The sequence below is a fragment of the Apodemus sylvaticus genome, chromosome 6 (genome assembly GCF_947179515.1).
Source record: "Apodemus sylvaticus chromosome 6, mApoSyl1.1, whole genome shotgun sequence".
NCBI classification, from domain to species: Eukaryota; Metazoa; Chordata; class Mammalia; order Rodentia; family Muridae; genus Apodemus; species Apodemus sylvaticus.
Window position 1 is genome coordinate 101,357,503 of NC_067477.1, and position 17,236 is coordinate 101,374,738.

The 17,236-nt window shown below is 46.1% G+C and overlaps 1 protein-coding gene across 1 annotated transcript in view; it reads left to right on the plus strand.

Moving 5' to 3' along the window:
- The first annotated feature begins 3,712 nt into the window (after positions 1 to 3,712).
- Greb1 (growth regulating estrogen receptor binding 1) overlaps positions 3,713 to 17,236 on the plus strand; it is an 89,843-nt gene continuing 76,319 nt past the window's right edge. The window contains exon 1 of the mRNA XM_052186085.1: positions 3,713 to 3,805. The gene's annotated coding sequence lies outside the window, so the exon portion shown is untranslated. The remainder of the gene's footprint in view (positions 3,806 to 17,236) is intronic.

Here is a 17,236-nt window from a genome sequence, read left to right on the forward strand (position 1 = left end):
TAACTAATAATCATATAATGTGCTAAAGGTGTGAGTGCTGCGGGTTCTGACCTGAGCGATGCTCTCTGCTACTACTGTTTCACGGATCCTGCTATTTGAATATCTCACCTTAAATGTGTAGAAGCCAACCAGGATAATGAGTTAATACTAGCAAGAATAATGTGGAAAATGTTAATTTTTTTCCCTTGCAAAGTTTTGGCAAGGATCTGATATTCAGGGTCATTAATTGTCTTCCCCATCCTCTTGTGCCTGCCCCTAGGAGAACCTCCTCAGACACTCACTCTACTTAATGTATGCTCTATGTCGTGTGATGGGTTAGAAGATCTCTTGCAAGAAATTGTGTTATTGAGAAATTGTGGTGCGCTCAGTGTGGGGGAGGTCTCTCAAAATTATACGCATGGTCAGTTGTAGCGAGAGATATAAAAGTGTTCATGGTTTCCTTGACTGGGACCTGCGTCTCAAGGGCAGAGTTCATAATGTTGTTGCTTTGAGCAAAAGCCACCGAGTCCTTATCTCTTCTTAAGCTGTTGTTGGAAGATCCACCACGAACTGTATCAGTGGGGGGGGGAAAACCCCAAACCAAAACACAACACAACACAACAACAAAACTGTGGCAGCTGGGTCATTCTGACCTGGAACTGCCTGGAATGCTTCTAATTGTGGCAGCTGGCAGTGCTGAATCACCTTGGCAGTCCGAGCCTCTTCAGTGTAATCGGACTCATTGTTTCTCAGCTAGGGACACTTGCCCGAGCCTGTCTGGGTCTGTAGGAGGAGGGAGACAGTACATCTTAGGGTAAAAGATGCATTAGAGGGTACCGAGGGTGTCATGTTACTGGTGCTGGAGATCTGGTGGGACAGGGGTGTGGCTCCTGTGTTGCATTATAGACTGTTTCTGTGTAGATTGCCTTTGCAGAACACCTAGGACATGACAGGGTTCGTCAAAGGTTTGGTAGGAGCTCACTGTCTTTTAAAACTCTTTCGCTCAACAGTCTCTTAGGGGTATTTCAGACCTCATTTTGCTGAGAAAATGAAGGCTCTGGGGAGTGCCCACTCAACCCCAATGTAGGTCAGGTGCCCCTCAGTGTTTACCTGAGGGAGAGTGAGTGAGTAATGAAGTCAAACACTAGTGGAAGAAAAAGACCTGAAGGAGAGAGACTGGCGGACGTGGACTGGAGTGGGTCCCAACAGCTCAAAAATTTCTCCGCCTCCCAATGACCCAGTTTTTAAGTTCTAGGTTCAAAAGACCTGAGGTGGGGGTTCAACATAGGCAAATAACACAAGACATATGAGGAAGTGTGTTTATGACTGACAGAGGGATTTATAATCTTCCTTTTAAATAATGGCCAGGGTCTGGAAAGATGGCTCAGTGGTTCAGAGCAATGGCTTGTCTTGCACAACACCCAGGTTTGATTCCCTTCACCCACACGATGGCTTACAGCCATCTGTAACTCCAGTACCAGGGGATTAAACCCCCTTTCCTGGCCAGCATGGGCACCAGGTACACAATATGTGGTACACAGACATACATGCAGGCAAAATACTCATACACATGAAAGAAATTAACCTTTAAAAAAAGGACAAATACTGACGGCAGCCACCGCTAAGTACGTCATCCTGCTTAATCCCCACAGAGCCCCCATAAAGCATCCTTATCTTTTTTTGTACTGCCAAGGCGGCTGGAGGGCAGAGAGGCATGGGGTCCGCCATGCGTCACAAGGTAACAGTGGGAGGAGGGTGGGACTGGAACCCAGGCACAGATGTCCCAAAGCTTCCCTGGAGACTGTTTTCCTGTAACCTGTGCCAGGGGCCGCCGACATTTCACTGTGAGGTCTGAACTTTTTTTTTTTTTTTGTATTTGATGGAGGACAGAGACCAAGTGAGAAGAGGTGGTTTCGGAGCTTTCTTTCGTAGAACCAAACCTCAAGTATAGGTCCTGCTTCCAGAAGAGAGAGTCAGGGCAGAGAGCCAGGCAGGTAGGGAAAGTTCTCAGGTTAGGGGAGGAGTGTGTGAGTGGGGTTTATGTGGAGTCCTTGTTAGTTTGTTTTTGTTATTGTTGCTTTTGTTGTTAAAGCCAACGCCTGCATGCTGCCATCCTGGTCATCCCTTTGTTCTTCACAGAGATGCATAAAATCAGAAACTTTTAAGATTGTTTTTTTTTTTTTTTTTTTTTTTTTTTGTATCTCATATCTGTTAGACTGGCTTTGAATTTGCTATGTAGCATCAAAGATGACCTTCAACTCCTCACTCTCCTGCCTCCAGGGTGCTGGGATCATGGGCACATAACTGTACTTGGCTTCTGCTGTGCTGGACCCTGCACCTAAGGTCTGTGCATGGCAGACAAGTACTCTACTTGTGTCTCATTGCAAGAATACAGATATACTTTCTTACTCCAAGGGGGGGAATACAGATACATAGTTGTTTATGCTATGATATGACATAGATGTTGTTAAAAATCATTGTGTCACAGGAGACTGTGATAAAAACCTACGACTTTTGGGATGAGGTTAAGAACACAAGTCATCAGTGGCACATTTAAAAAAGAGATAAAATACTAACAAAAAGGGTAGCATGTCTTACACATGTGAAAATGATTAAAAAAAAAAAACCAAACAAACAACCCACAAACCCCACAGTGAATACAAAATGCTACCTTGAAGGGCACAGGTAAATTCAATCAAGTCATATGTGTGTAGGCGGCCACCGGAAGTAACCTGTGTTACTGTGGTATAGAGGAAGAAAGGAGTTGTAGAAATTGGTGGAAAGCTCTAATACCCCATGCTCAGGGCAGATCTTATAACTATATACTCGCTGGAGTAGCTGGTGGGCCTTGAAGCGTGTGCATGCATACATGGTTTGTGTTTGTATGTAACTCAGCCCAGTTAGGTGCCGTGTACATCCACTTGCTTCATTTAAAAGCTTAAAAACAAACAGATTGGATCATTTTGTATCTATCAGTCTGCCTGCCTGCCCTCCTGCCTGCCTATCTATCTGTCTGTCTGTCTATCAGTCTGTCTGTCTGTCTGTCTGTCTACCCAGCCATCTATTTATTTTGAACAGGCACATATTCATGCCATTGTGAGATCTACACACACACAGTGGCTACATGTCCTGCTCTCTCACAACACTCACTCTGTGTGCTTGGCTCTGTCCCCTCACATGGATCCACAAGAGAATGCGCAGGCGTCCATCCTGCGCCAATCAAAGTGCCTGGGAGCAGAGAGCTGTGCACGTGCTTGGCCCTGGGCTCAAGCCTCACATGACAAACAGTATTTGGAAGCGCTTGTTTGCAGTGGGTGTCTTTCACTAGGGAAGAAGGAGACAGGGAAGTGGCCCGTGTCTTTCTGAAATCTGCATCCTGAGTTCCAGGCCAGTCAAGGCTACTGAGTGAGACTGTTTCAAAAAGAATTTGTTTTATTGTAATTTATTTGTGTGTGTGTGTGTGTGTGTTGGAGGGGTGTGCACAGGCCATAGCAACCTTATGAAAGTGAGCAGACAACTTGTAGGAAGAATTGGTTCTTTCCTTCTACCAGGCGGGTCACCGGGGACTGAACTCAGGTCGTCAGGCGTGGCAGCAATCCGCCTTATTCCTGTGGGTCCTAAAACTAGATAGTTTTTTAAATGATGATTTCAGGAGGGGTCATGTATGGTGGGTGTGAAGGTGGAGATTCACCAGACGTTTACCTTTCTGTTTGTTTATGTCTTTCAGTTGGCTACGCTTCTAGAAGGAAGGACAGCTCTCTCCGCTCTTTGATCCTGGCACCTGGCCCACAGGATGACAGTTGATCGAGTTCTATATAAATGAAAGGTAAATCATTTGTTCATTGATTAAGATGGATTGGATGATTTCTTTGCTGCCTTGAGCCCCCAGAATTCTGGAATCCACTAATTCACGGGAAGGGACTGAGCACAGTCTAACTAGAGCCTTGACTTTCCGTAAGCATGCCCCAAAGCTCGCACCAGCTCTGTGTGCACTAGGTATTTTGTCTTCTTAACTTTCTGACTATGCCCAATAATTTTGTAGGCTTATAATGTTTCCTAAATATGGGTATTTGAAGTGCTCATGCTTTTGTTCTTGTTGTTTTCATTGTTGCTTTGAGCTCTTTGCTCCTCCTTTGTCCCTGTTCCCTCCTTCTTTCCTAGTGAATGGCATACACTACAAATAAGCTCTTCCAAATACTCTTTGTCGTGTGAGGCTGGAGGTCAGGGGCCAAGCCCTTGTGCAGATCTTTTTTTATTTCCCCTGCACTTTGATTGGCACGGGATGGGCACACCTACATTCTCTTACGGATCCTTCCGCGTTAGGGGAGAAGGCCGAGCACACAGAATGAGGGATCTGAGAGCAGACATGAGTACCAAGCCTACACCAGGAACAGTGGGGCTGTGAAGGAAGAAGGTGGGGGAGGGGATTCTGTTCAAGGAATCAGGTCCACCTTGGAAGTGATGCTTGAGTTGGGTATTGAAGAGTGAGTAGGAGTTCGTGTTTTGGATAGAGAGTAAAGGCTTCATGGCAGAGCAGAGGCGAGCACCCAGCAGAGTGCGGCTTCCATTTTCAGGAAGCTTCTGACAGGTGCTGGGTGGTAGCATCTCCCTGAGTGGAAGTTCCTGTCCTAAAGTGATTGGGAAATTGATCAGGGACACGTTTAGTGAGACTCAAAGCATGTTTCCATGTTGATGGGGGTTATCATCAGTTTCTGGAGTGTTCTGTTGAATAAACAGAGACTGTGGTGCCTCTTGAAGGTCATTACGGCTAGTCTTTGTGGTAGGGAGGGGAAAATAAAAGCTGACGCAGTAGCAGCTGGCGTGATGGCTGTGCTCATGACCTTATGTGTATGTGGAAGGGGCTTTTCCATTTCACATGCACATAAGGTCCTTCCATAGTGCAGCATTTGAGATGGAGAAGGGAGAGGCTGAGATCAGGCCTCCATTGTAAATCAGGAGGACAATTCACGCCACACCCTCAGCAGCACTGGATGGTGGTGGTGGTGGCAGCGGTGGCAGTGGTGAGGGGGTCTCTCTCTCTCTCTCTCTGCCTTGTCATCACCCCCCCAATACCTCCCCTCCCAATGTGGGTCACAAGTCTATCTTGATAGGGAGGGGAAAGCAAACCCTACTTTGCTAAATTCTTTGTAGGCTAACATAAACCAGCTTCAAAAGTTAACTGGGGGGCTGGAGAGACGGCTCAGTGGTTAAGAGCACTGGCTGCTCTTCCAGAGGTCCTGAGTTCAATTCCCAGCAACCACATGATGGCTCACAACCATCTGTAATGGGATTCCATGCCCTCTTCTGGTGTGTCTGAAGACAGCTACAGTGTACTCATAGACATAAATAAATCTTTAAAAAAATATTAACTGACTAGTGCAAAAATGGGAAACACCTACAAACACTTGAACTCATTTATATAGAGGCAACTGCAATGGGTTTTCTGTCAGTCCCTTTTTGAGTTGTGCCTATCCGCAGGCTGAGAGCTTCACAGTGATGGTCACGGCTTTACCTCTGCTGTGCCTGGTGTTGTGATGGACCAGGAGCTGCTGTGAGCCAGCGCTCTGCTTGGTAACTTACTGAGTCCACACAGCGTGCCTCAAAAATAGGGTTTATTTTTTTTCCAGCTTGGGAAACTGATATACATTATGGCTAACTTGCTCAAGGTTGAACACCTAGTAACTAAGGGTACAAATCAGTTCTGGATCTGAAAGCACATGGCGTAAACACTGCTGTTTAATCGTCTCTGTGCTACAATAGAGATATTACAGTAATCAGAATGTAGTATAATATGTGTCTAAACATATAGAACAATTTAAAGGATACAATACATAGCTAGGGAATTGTTATGTTATTTGTATGCCTGGGCACCATTTCCCTGTGATGCCCACAGAGGAGGGTGGTAGATTCCCCTGGCACTGGAGGTAGTTGACAGATACCTCCATGTTGATGCTGAGAATCGAACCTGGGTCCTCTGCAGGAATAGCAAGTGCTTCTAGCCACTAAGCCGTCTGTCCAGTTCCACAGTAGCAGTGGTAAATATTTTTTTGTTTTTTCCCTCCCTCTCTCCTTTTCTCCCTCTGTCACCCTTCCTCCCTCCCTCTATTCCTCCCTCCTCCCCTCTCTTCCTGCTTCCTTCCCTCCTCCCCTCCCCCTTCTCTTCCTCTTTCCTTCCTTCCTTCCTTCCTTCCTTCCTTCCTTCCTTCCTTCCTTCCTTCCTTCCTTCCTTCCTTCCTCCCTCCCTCCCTCCCTCCCTCCCTCCCTCCCTCCCTCCCTCCCTCCCTTCCTTTCTTCCTTCCTTCCTTCCTCCCTTCTTTGTATCCTTGTATGGGGACTGAACTCATGGCTTCTAGGTAAGCCTTCCACCCCTGAGACATCGCCTCAGCCCACAAATCAATCTCTTGCTCCATGTTACAGCTTAAGAGGCTATTTGCAATGCCTTCATGCACGGCTTTCATTGCCTGTGGGTGCTGTAGCTCACCTGAGATATCCCTCCCTCTTGGACATTTCTTTAGCTCCCAGGTTCCCAGCAGCACCAACAGTGCTCTGGCAGAATGACAGGTGCATTATGCGTGGTGGTCTTTCTCCAACCTCCTTTGAAGGATAATGATGAGAATGGAGAGACCCCACGAAGCAGCCTCAGGGCTCCTGAATCGCACCAAGCAGGACCACCAGGGGGCGCTGCTCCACAGTTGACAAGAACTGCAGGACTGTGTGCCTGTGTGTCCCACCTTTCCTATGAGCACTGTTTAGGTAGGGCTGGGGGAATGGGAATATGCAGGTATGTGCGAGTCTTAATTCCACCCTGATGGAACCTGGTACTTTGGGGGATGGCATTCTGAAGCATCTAGGATCTGCCTTTGCTGACTTTGCATTGCTATTAAGAATAATTCAACTTTTAGATTTTGTCACATAGGTAAATAGCATCGAAATCCCCAACATGTATTCAAGTAAGTCATCACTGTAAGCAAATGGAAGTAAAAGTTGTCTACTACAAGTAGAGCTGTCTCTCACTTCCCTTCCTTCCTTTTGCAGTTAGGATTCAGTTTAGAGTCCTGGTCTTCATAGAAGAAACACCTATAGGGCTCTAAATGCCAGCTGGGGTGTGCTCAGAGATTTGCATGCAGTAAAACCAAAACAATGCAAATAAAAGAGTTGACGTATGTCCTTAGGGCTGGGGAGATGCTCAGTGGGTGAAAGCATTTATGGCGGAAGACTGACCATCTGAGCTCAGATCCCTGGAGCCCATGAAGAAGCCAGGTGTGGTTTGTCCCCAGACCTCCACACAAATGCCATCTCATGTGTGCACACACATATATAGACACACCTGCACAAAACTAACCAACTAACTAAAAACTACGCCCCTTGTGAGTCTCAAGGGAGTTCCAGGTGCCAGGGTGCACTCTGGCTTTAGGAGGCGGTGACTCTGAGGGACACTGGTTGCTTCCGGTTCACGCCAATGCTGACACAGACATTGCCCTGCATGGCTGAGCTCTGACCACCACCCTTTGTTCACCACACTAGCATCCTTGGTTTCGTACTCCCAAGGACAGAAACTTCTATGTTGTTGAGAAAAAAAAAAAAAGACCAGTTGAACCGCCCGTGATTTGAGCAGTGGATTGTTATGTACCTGCCGGGAGAGCGCTGTGACCCATAGCGCTTCAGTTCTGAGAACATTGACCCAGGAGGAGTGGGGCAGATGGAGCTCGAATTGCCAATTCCCCTTTCTTTTCTGCGGGGAGTGGTTTGCTGCGCTGCGTGGCTGCAGATACCAGCTCTGATACTAATCGGTGTCAGGGCTCCTTAACTATGGTGTCAGGTCGACCCCCGCCCCCCAAACCCTGGGCTCCCTGCCATGCATCAGGGTGGAAGAGAGCAGCCTGCTCTGTCCTGTCCTGTGTCCTGTTCTCCCAGGCAGATCAAAGGTGCCGGCTGAGGGAGGCGGGTAAGCCACTCCGTGCTTCCTGCCCTTAGCAGGGGATTTGCAACCTGCTCTTAGCTTGTTGGTTGAGGGGCTGCCTGAAGTGACCGGCTTTCTCTGAAGGTATGGTGGATTTGACTTTGGGGTTGAAGAGGTCTGTGTTGGCTCTTATTTATTTATGACAGCATTGGATGGGATAAGCAGATTAGCTGGGGGTGTGTTAGCCTTTTGTAAGGTAGTGGGGGCTACATAACCAGAGAGAAGCACACTTAATTATGTCCTTGGTACTCTTTGCTGTAGTATCTAAGAAGGAGGTAAATGATTTGTTTTATGCATGGTGGATACAAAAGCCGCAGTCGGAGCTATCACAAAGGGCAGGCTGAGGAGACTTAAGACACTTTTGGAGCCTGCTTTGCTGGCCCTGGAGAGCGGGCTTCCCAGTGAGGTCTTTCTCGGCTTTGTGATTCCATTCACCGCTCGCTCGCTTGCTGTGACCAGAATGAAAAGCTGCCCTTTCTGTCCTTCTTTTCGAGAGCACTCGAAGATCTCCAAAGAATCGCCCTGACCTTCTGTGAACAGATGTCTATAAAGGGCGCAGTAGATCTGGGGAGCTTCCTTGCAGGCTGGGCAGGCTCAGGGGAGGAGGGCTCGTGGCTTGGCTGCCTTCCCAGCCCCCCCCCCCCCCCCATCTCTTTCCTCCATAGCACCTGTGGAGTTCATGAGTTCCTGCAAGACAGACCAGGGAATATACATCCGAATGCCCCCGTTTCCTGTCGGCCTGGCCGCCAAAGAGTTTATGGGACCCAATTCTGCAGTTTAGTGCCCTTATTGCCCTATCGTATATTCAGGACTTGCTACTGCTAGAGCATTGGAGCCGCCAAGCCTGCTGGGAGTGACTGGGAAGGATGAACGTATCATCCTCAGAGGGAATTGCTTTGTTCCGTTCTATTCTTCAAAACGTTTGCTCTCAAGTTGGCAAGGTGGCTCAGAGGGTGAAGGCTCTTGCTGCTGAGGCTTACAGCCTGCGTGAGGTCCACCAGGCCCACGTGGTAGAATAACTGAGCCCAGCAGGTGCTCCTCTGGCCTCCACATGACACTGGAGTGCGCATGAGCACGCAGGCATGCATGCACATACAAATGTATACATGGATCTAGTCACAAACTTTGGGGTCCCAGGACTCAAACCCCTCCTTTCTTTTCTGTTGTCTGGAGGATCCTTCTAGTTGGAATTTGTTCAAAAGTTGGAACATGGAGTCAGTTAGTGGTGGCAACAGTGTGGGGTCTATACCGAGACTTTGGGTGGTCTGTGGCTCTGTGGCTGTCTTTTGTCGTCCTCAGGTATGGTTCTGGAAGGCAGGCAGAGAGAGATTCTGGGGCACGTGTCTCCAGAAAGAGTTAGAACTCAGGGAGGCCTGGGGACGCTTTTGGGCTGCATTCAGAACAGGCAGGGCAGATGGAAGATTGAGAAGGGAGGGCAGTGGGGAGCCCGGCGTAGGCCCTGGCCTTGGAGCCCGGGCTTTCTTCTCAAGGTAAAGGGTGATTGGACAGTAGTGGGGATTTGTGGGACCGGGCCTCATGAAGCTCCATGCAGGGAGTATTTCGGGCCTGGGTGAGGGCTTGGAGGGTGAGGAGGGCCTGGTTTGCTGCTGTCACTCACACCAGTCTCTTACTGCTTCTTGGTATTTTCTGCATTGCTGAGACCACTGGTGGCTTCCCGCCATTTTCTGAGCCAGATGAGCCCCTCTGTGATCTTCCACAGGGTGAAGTCTTTATGTTCTCCACACTCTCCTTCATCTCTTTATGCAGTCCCCCCAGGCTTCCCTACACCTCCACAGGGCTCTTTCTGAAGGCCCGAACTGTGTCAGGAGACCTGAATAACCAGAGAGCTTTCTTCTCCCCTTTCTCTTTCCCTTTGTCTGGAATGTGACCTCTGGTAATGGTACCCATTACCAAGGTAACACACACCATCGATGCTCATACCCACTACCCGTGAGGCCTGCCTAAGTGAGGGATGTTTTGGGACAGGATTCTCTTAGCTTAAGGTGGCAATGAGATTGTGTCAAACTGGGAGGAGAATGATCCTTGCTTTTCACAGGAGCAGGCCAGGTCAGGCCAGGCCAGGCCACAAGCATCTGTGGCTTGAGAACACCAGCTATCTGAACTTGGGCTTTGTGGCAAGCTGTGCCGTCTCTAGAGGCCTGGGGTGGCCTGGGTGGCGGAGAGAGAACCTTTCTCCATAGGAAACTATTTCTGGCGCTGAGGGAGATGGGGTCAGAAGTCAGTGGACAGGAAGCGTCTGAGTAAACTTCTTTGCTGTAGTCTGCCGCGGTTCTTCAGGGGAGCTGGTAGCCGTAGATGGTCTCTGTGGCTTTTGGAGAATAAATCCAGGTCCGTGTGGACATGCAGGCAGCTCACTGGGGGTGAGGGATGGGTGTTTTCTAAGTGAAGGCTTAGCTGACGGAGGACCTTACAGAAACAGTGGCTGAGAAGCACTGTGTGTGCTCTGGAGGGAGGAATGCATACCTTGTTCCATGATTCTCAGGAAAAGTCATCTCAATGTGATTAAGCATAGAGCAATAAAGTCTTCAGGTGCTATGTGTGTGTGTGTGTGTGTGTGTGTGTGAAATCAGCCAGAAGACTTGTTTAGATTATAACAGGGGGCTGTCCTAGGGACATCCTGAGGACCTAAGTTATAGCCCAGCTGTGCTCATGCGCTCATGCCCAGATGTGGGTTGCATCTGAACTTTATCAACCCCACACTCTAGCCCTCCAGAGCTCTCTGTCACCTTCCCTCACTCCTGACTCTTCTGAATACTTGGTGTCTAAGGTCTTCAGCAGCCTAGCGCCGTGGGGCCTAATGAGAATGAATGCAGGTATATATTCACGTGTATATCTATGGCTTATCTACTGATCTATAAATTTTACACATGGACTAGAGTCTCATTAAATATTATTTATACTATAAAATATAAATTATGGACAGGAGAGATGGCTCAGGTGATCAAGGGCTTGCTGTGCAGGCCTAAGGGCCTGGGTTTGGATCCCAGGGATGCACTGAGAAAGCTGGGTATGACGGCATTGTCTGTGATCCGAGCTCTGGGGAGGCAGAGCCAAGAGGATTGCTATAGCCCGATAGCCTGTAGAGTGAGATAGAGCTGCTGAGCCTCCTGGAGATGTCGGACAAGTGGAGAGTAACAGAGGAAGACATTTAACAGGACTTCCAGCTCCTACCCAGGTCCATATAAGCATGCATTGCATATCCAAAAATATTTAAAACTATGTACTGAAAAGTGACGGAAGTGAATACAGGCCAACTAGCTAAATGGAAGGCTTGTGTTTCTGTGTGTTCTTTGGGGGTTTGTCGCTGTGATGGACAGGCTCTGCAATGGGGACTATGTGGGCTCTATCTGGAGGTTCCAGCAGTCTAGGTCGAGCCTTATTCTCTGAAGAATGGCAGGATTTTCTTGGCTCTCAATGTGACAAAGTGGTAACCCACCCAGAGGACACCAAGCTTTGAAGTGTGTGCATGCCTAGGTTCTTAGGCCAGTATCCTCTCAGGAGTCTTCCCACCTTATGACACTGACATTTGATGTTCTCATCTACACAGCCTGTGCTGAAGAGCCAAAGAACTGAGTTAGAGAAAAGATGACAAAAGTCTCTCACAATGTTTAAAGTAAGTCTCCGATTTTGTGCTAGGTCACATTCATAGCTATCTATGGCGGCGCACAGCCCACAGACTGAGGTTTGCGTTGCTAGAAGTTGTCATAGCCTTCTATGAAATTGGGCAACACTGTGCGTGATGCTACAAGAAAAGGAGCTGGCAGGGACGGTTATGCATAGGTTTATCCACAAACACAAGTGTGCCTGAGATGCTTCAATTTCAGCTGGTCAGAGATACTTTTCCCAGAGGAGATGTGTCGCAGTGTGTGTGTGTGTGTGTGTGTGGTGTGTGTGGTGTGTGTGTGTGGTGTGTGTGTGTGTGTGTGTGGTGTATGTGTATGTGTGTGTGTGTGTGTGTGTGTGTGTGTGTGTGTGCAGGCCCAAGAATAGATTGTGGGAGTGTGTTCTGTCCTTCTACCATGTTGGTTTCCAGGGACCAAATTCAGATCATTGGGCTTGACAGCAAAGACTTAATTGCTGACCCAGGGGCAACTGTTTCCTTTCTTCCGGGGAGATTTACGTTTTTATTTTCAAGTAATGCCTCGTGCTGCAGTGTTTCCTTTGTTTCTAGACCATCTTTTCATTCTTTCTGTAAAATATGAGAGTAAGGCTTTCTTAAGTCTTCTGTAGCAATTATATATCTTTCTTTACAAATACCCTGAAAACACAATCATATCCAACCACCCTATCAAATACATGTGCATCAACATGTATGCATGCACCCGAACACACACATCCAACATGCAATGGTAAGCACACATCCCTAGACTCACACGTGTACAGGACAGGCACATACTGCCTCCCTTCCCTCATCTTTCAAACCAGGCGAGTCAGTCTGCCTTGTGGACTCACAGTCTGTGAAAACCAACACTCCCATGTTATACATCTCTTTTCCCTGCAGGTACTGACTGGTTCTTTTATAGGCTTCAAATTCTAATGAATCTATCCAAATTCCATTCCCATATTTTCATACAGCTCAAAAAACTCCCAGTGTGGTGTAAACCACCACACAATTAAGCCACTTTGGGACATCCTTCCTGGAGCTCCATTGTCCCCTGCTACTGTGACTTCACACATGTTATCAAGGGTACCTGTGAGCCCCTGTACTGTCTCCTGTGTTGAGTTTCCTAACCCCAACCCTAACCTTAACCCTAACCCCAACCCCCTAACTCTAAACTTAACCCTAACCCTAACCCTAAACTTAACCCTAACCCTAACTCTAAACTTAACCCTAACCCCAACCCCAGCCCCAACCCCAACCCCAGCCCCAACCCCAACCCCAGCCCCAACCCCAACCCTAACCCCAACCCCAACCCTAAACCCCAACCCCAACCCCAACCCTAACCCCAACCCCAACCCCAACTCTAACCCCAACCCCAGCCCCAACCCTAACCCCAACCCCAACCCTAACCGCAACCCCAACTCCAACCTCAACCCTAACCCTAACTCTAAACTTAACCCTAACCCTAACCCTAAACTTAACGCTAACATTTGCTAGTAGCCTCCATTTCCTAGTAGCTTCTAGAGACCTTGACTTTCCAAAAATGTATTCTCTTGTTTCTTTGGATCATGATCTTGATTGTGTATAAAATTCTGAGTATAAAAGTTTCCCTTGGAATTCCAAGGCATTACATTATTATTTCAAATGTCTGGTGTTGCTCTTGGGAAATCAGAGCCACTATGGTCATTTCAAATCTAGAATCTGATTTTCTCTCCTCTTTTCCTCCTTGCAACCTAACATCTCATGGCCATAAACTTCAGTATGTGTGTGTGTGTGTGTGTGTATTATACTGGGTACTCATAGGGTCCTTTTGATCTAGAATCTTCTGTGCTTCAGTTCTGGTAAGTTCTCTGTAATTTCTTGTATATCATTACTCTCTTGCTCATGTTGTTCTTCCTGGAATTCCTAGGAAACTCCTGGATTAGTCTCAACTTTTCTTTCTTTTTCCCCTAAGCTTAAAGAGTATCTTCTAGCATGTCAACAGGATAAAGATATTAAAGAAAACATAAAGTCAGGCAGTGGTGGTTTATGCCTTCAAGCCCAGAACTTGGGAGGCAGAGGCAGGAGAATCTCTGTGAGTTTGAAACAAGCCTGGTCTACAGAGTGAGTTCCAACACACCCTGGGCTACACAGTGAAACCCTGTCTCGAACCACTCCCCCTCAAAAAAAAAAAAAAAAAAAAAAAAAAAAAAAAAAAGGAAGAGAAAAGAAACTATAAAACAACTTTCCTTTAGTATTGGTACCTGCCAGGACCTTTCTCAGCTGAGGTCTTGACCACCTACCTTTCTTGAAGAGGGGGGGCAAAGTTGATTAATTATATAAATTTTCTGAGTGACTTTATGAGATGTTTTAGAGTAATTGTGACCAGGTGCAGTTCTTTTTCCTTATCTTGAAAATAATATGACAGGACAATGACATACTTAACTACTAAAGTCAGCTGACTATTATAATTGTCTGAATATATAGTTAAATAATTCAAATGTTACCTTTTCTCTCCTTTGATTCTTTAACTTCAACTTTGCTCTTAGGCTCTCCACTCAGACTTAAATTTCTGATATTTAGGCAGCTTAGACGAGTTCACTCTTGTTTTCTGCGTGTTCTTGTTTTGTAACGTTCTGTTCTTGATTCGTGAGTACAGTGTCCCAGTGAGAATCCTAGTTGTGGTAGATTTTATTTTCTCTGCAGTTCTGTTCTTTGTACTTTGGCTGTCTCTTTTGTCTTGAACTTGAGGGTTAAGAATTTCCCAATAGCCTTTGTGATGCTGTGCACTTTTTCTCCCCCTTATATCACATATGGACTGATGAACTGGTTGTCATTTACCACATATGACCTAAAATTCTGATCCTTTAAATGAGCGAATGCTCTGATTTAGCTGGACATGAGTAACTCACCGTGCCACCGGCACTATGTCCGACACTTCCAGATGCTATCTCTTTCACAATCTTTCATGACTGATTCCTGCCTGTCTAAGCCCTCACTTTTGAACTGAGCCTTTGAGGAAAGTTCTTTGCTCCGTCCCAGCTTCTGTGAACTGATGAGGACTGTGTTCTAATGTGGCTACCACTCTGCCTGTCGGAGTTTCTGAGTGGGAGAGGCTTCAGATTCTGAAGGTCAAGAGTACTGGGAGGAACTGCTCTTAGCTTTGGCGTGTGTGCAGTGTGTCAGGGCAGTGAGGGACTTCACAGGCTCTTTGCAACCTTGCATCTGTGACTGCAGGAGAACATAATGCTGTGTGCTCAGAGGTCAGGCAGGGAAGGAACCCAGTTCAAGGAAGCCTTTCACCGACATTGACTTCCATCCAGGACACACTGTTTAGAAATTGAGAGTTGCATTTATTTATTCTCTCTCTCTCTCTCTCTCTCTCTCTCTCTCTCTCTGTGTGTGTGTGTGTGTGTGTATGGGTGTGTGTGCGTGTATCATGTACTCATGTAGAAGTCAGAGGACAGTTTATGGGACAACTCTACTTCCACCATGTGAGTTGCGTGGATCAGACTCAGGTCAACAGGCTGCCTAGCCGTGTGGGCTTCCCTACTGAGCACTGTTTAAGTGCTAGTGATGGATTTTACACTAGGCTCATGTCTGGGCCTTTGGTTCTCACAGTTAAGTGAGGGATTCTGACAGGCTGCCTCCCATCTCAGGCCAGCTGAACCCTTCCTTAGCTGGCAGGTGAGATGTCCTGGCCGTGACCTGTCTGGAAGGCAGAATATTACCACGGTATGTGGAAAGTGCCCACACTGCTCGGTTGTGGTCCAGTAGGGAAAACAAAAAGGGCCCTGACATTTCCTAACCTCCCTAATGCTGCTTCTCCAGTCTTATCTACCAGGGTGTCCTCACTGCTGTGATGTCAAAAACGCCTGCAGATAGGGAGTGTTGGATATTTTCTCTCTTGCTATCGCTTGTAGATATTAAAACGTCAGTGTTTGCTTAGGGTTATAAGATAAAAGTCTCCTTTTCTTTTTTTTTAAATTCATTTTGTGTGTTTTGCCTGCATATTTGCACACCACATATGTACCTGGTGTCTGAAGAGGCAGGAAGAGGATATTAGATCTCCTAGAAATAGAGTTATAGATAACTATTTATTTGCCTATATATATCTATATCTGTATCACTCTTAGTGATCCACCTGCCTCTACCTCCAAAGTGCTAGGGTCAAAAGCTTAAGCCACCTATACTTGGTCCAAAATTAAGATATACTTTTTATAATTTTATAGATAGGTAAAATATAACTTCATTATATATATATGTATATGCATATGTATATAATGTTCTTTGATCAAATCCCCCCCCCCCGTTATATATCTATATATCTATATACCATGTGGGCGCTAGGACTCAAACCTGGGTCCTCTAGAAGATCAACCTTAACCACTGAGCCACCTCTCCTGCCCTTTTTTTTGTTTTTTTCCTAAAAGTTTATGTATATTTATTTTTATTAATGGTATGTGTTTGTGTGTGGTGTGCATATATATGATGTTTGTGTGTGATTTCTGTAATGTGTGTGGTGTCTGTAATGTGTGTGATGTGTATGATGTCTATAATGTGTGTGTGTGTGTGTGTGTGTGTGTGTGTGTGTGTGTGATGTAAATGCGGGCACAGGCACGTGTTTTCTGTGACACGGTGTGGAGGCTGGAGGCCAACTTTTAGGAATCAGTTTTGTCTTCCACTTTAGGTTTGGGGAGTGAATGTAATTCTTTAAGCTAGGATAGTAAGTGCTTTTATCCACTGAACCATTTGTCATTCCAGCCCTTAAAACTAAGAATATTTTTAATAAAGGTTAAAAAGTGTTGAGAGACTCACTAGCCTTTCACTTACAAGATAGATACATTTTGGTTTTTGGAGACAGGGTTTTTCTGTGTAGCCCTCGGTGTCCTGGAACTTGCTCCCTAGATCGGGCTGGCTTTGAACTCATAGGTATTTATAAATATCAATAAAATTTGTGCATAGAAAAATCTAGAAGGATAAATGTCGATAGTAAGAGGATTTCAGCAATGGGAATACAATTAACTCTTTTATCCTTCTAAATGTTTATCATAGTTTTAAATTTTCTAAAGTATTTTATGTAGTTATAACAACAGAAGTAAAACATATAAAACTGAGCAATTGTGTCAATAGCTTAGAAGTGAAAACAAAGCTTCCTTCCTTCTTTCCTTCCTTCCTTCCTTCCTTCTTTCCTTCCTTCCTTCTTTCCTTCCTTCCTTCCTTCCTTCCTTCCTTCTTTCCTTCCTTCCTTTCTTTCTTCCTTCTTTCCTTCCTTCCTTCCTTTCTTCCTTCCTTCCTTCCTTCTTTCCTTCCTTCCTTTCTTTCTTCCTTCTTTCCTTCCTTCCTTCCTTTCTTCCTTCCTTCCTTCCTTCTTTCCTTCCTTCCTTCTTTCCTTCCTTCCTTCTTTCCTTCCTTCCTTCTTTCCTTCTTTCTTTCCTTCCTTCCTTCCTTCTTTCCTTCCTTCCTTCTTTTCTTCTTTCCTTCTTTGCTTCCTTCTTTCCTTCCTTCCTTCTTTCTTTCCTTCTTTCTTTCCTTCCTTCCTTCTTTCCTTCCTTCCTTCCTTCTTTCTTTCCTTCCTTCTTTCCTTCCTTCCTTCTTTCCTTCTTTCTTTCTTTCTTTCTTTCTTTCTTTCTTTCTTTCTTTCTTTCTTTCTTTCTTTCCTTCCTTCCTTCCTTCTTTCTTTCCTTCTTTCCTTC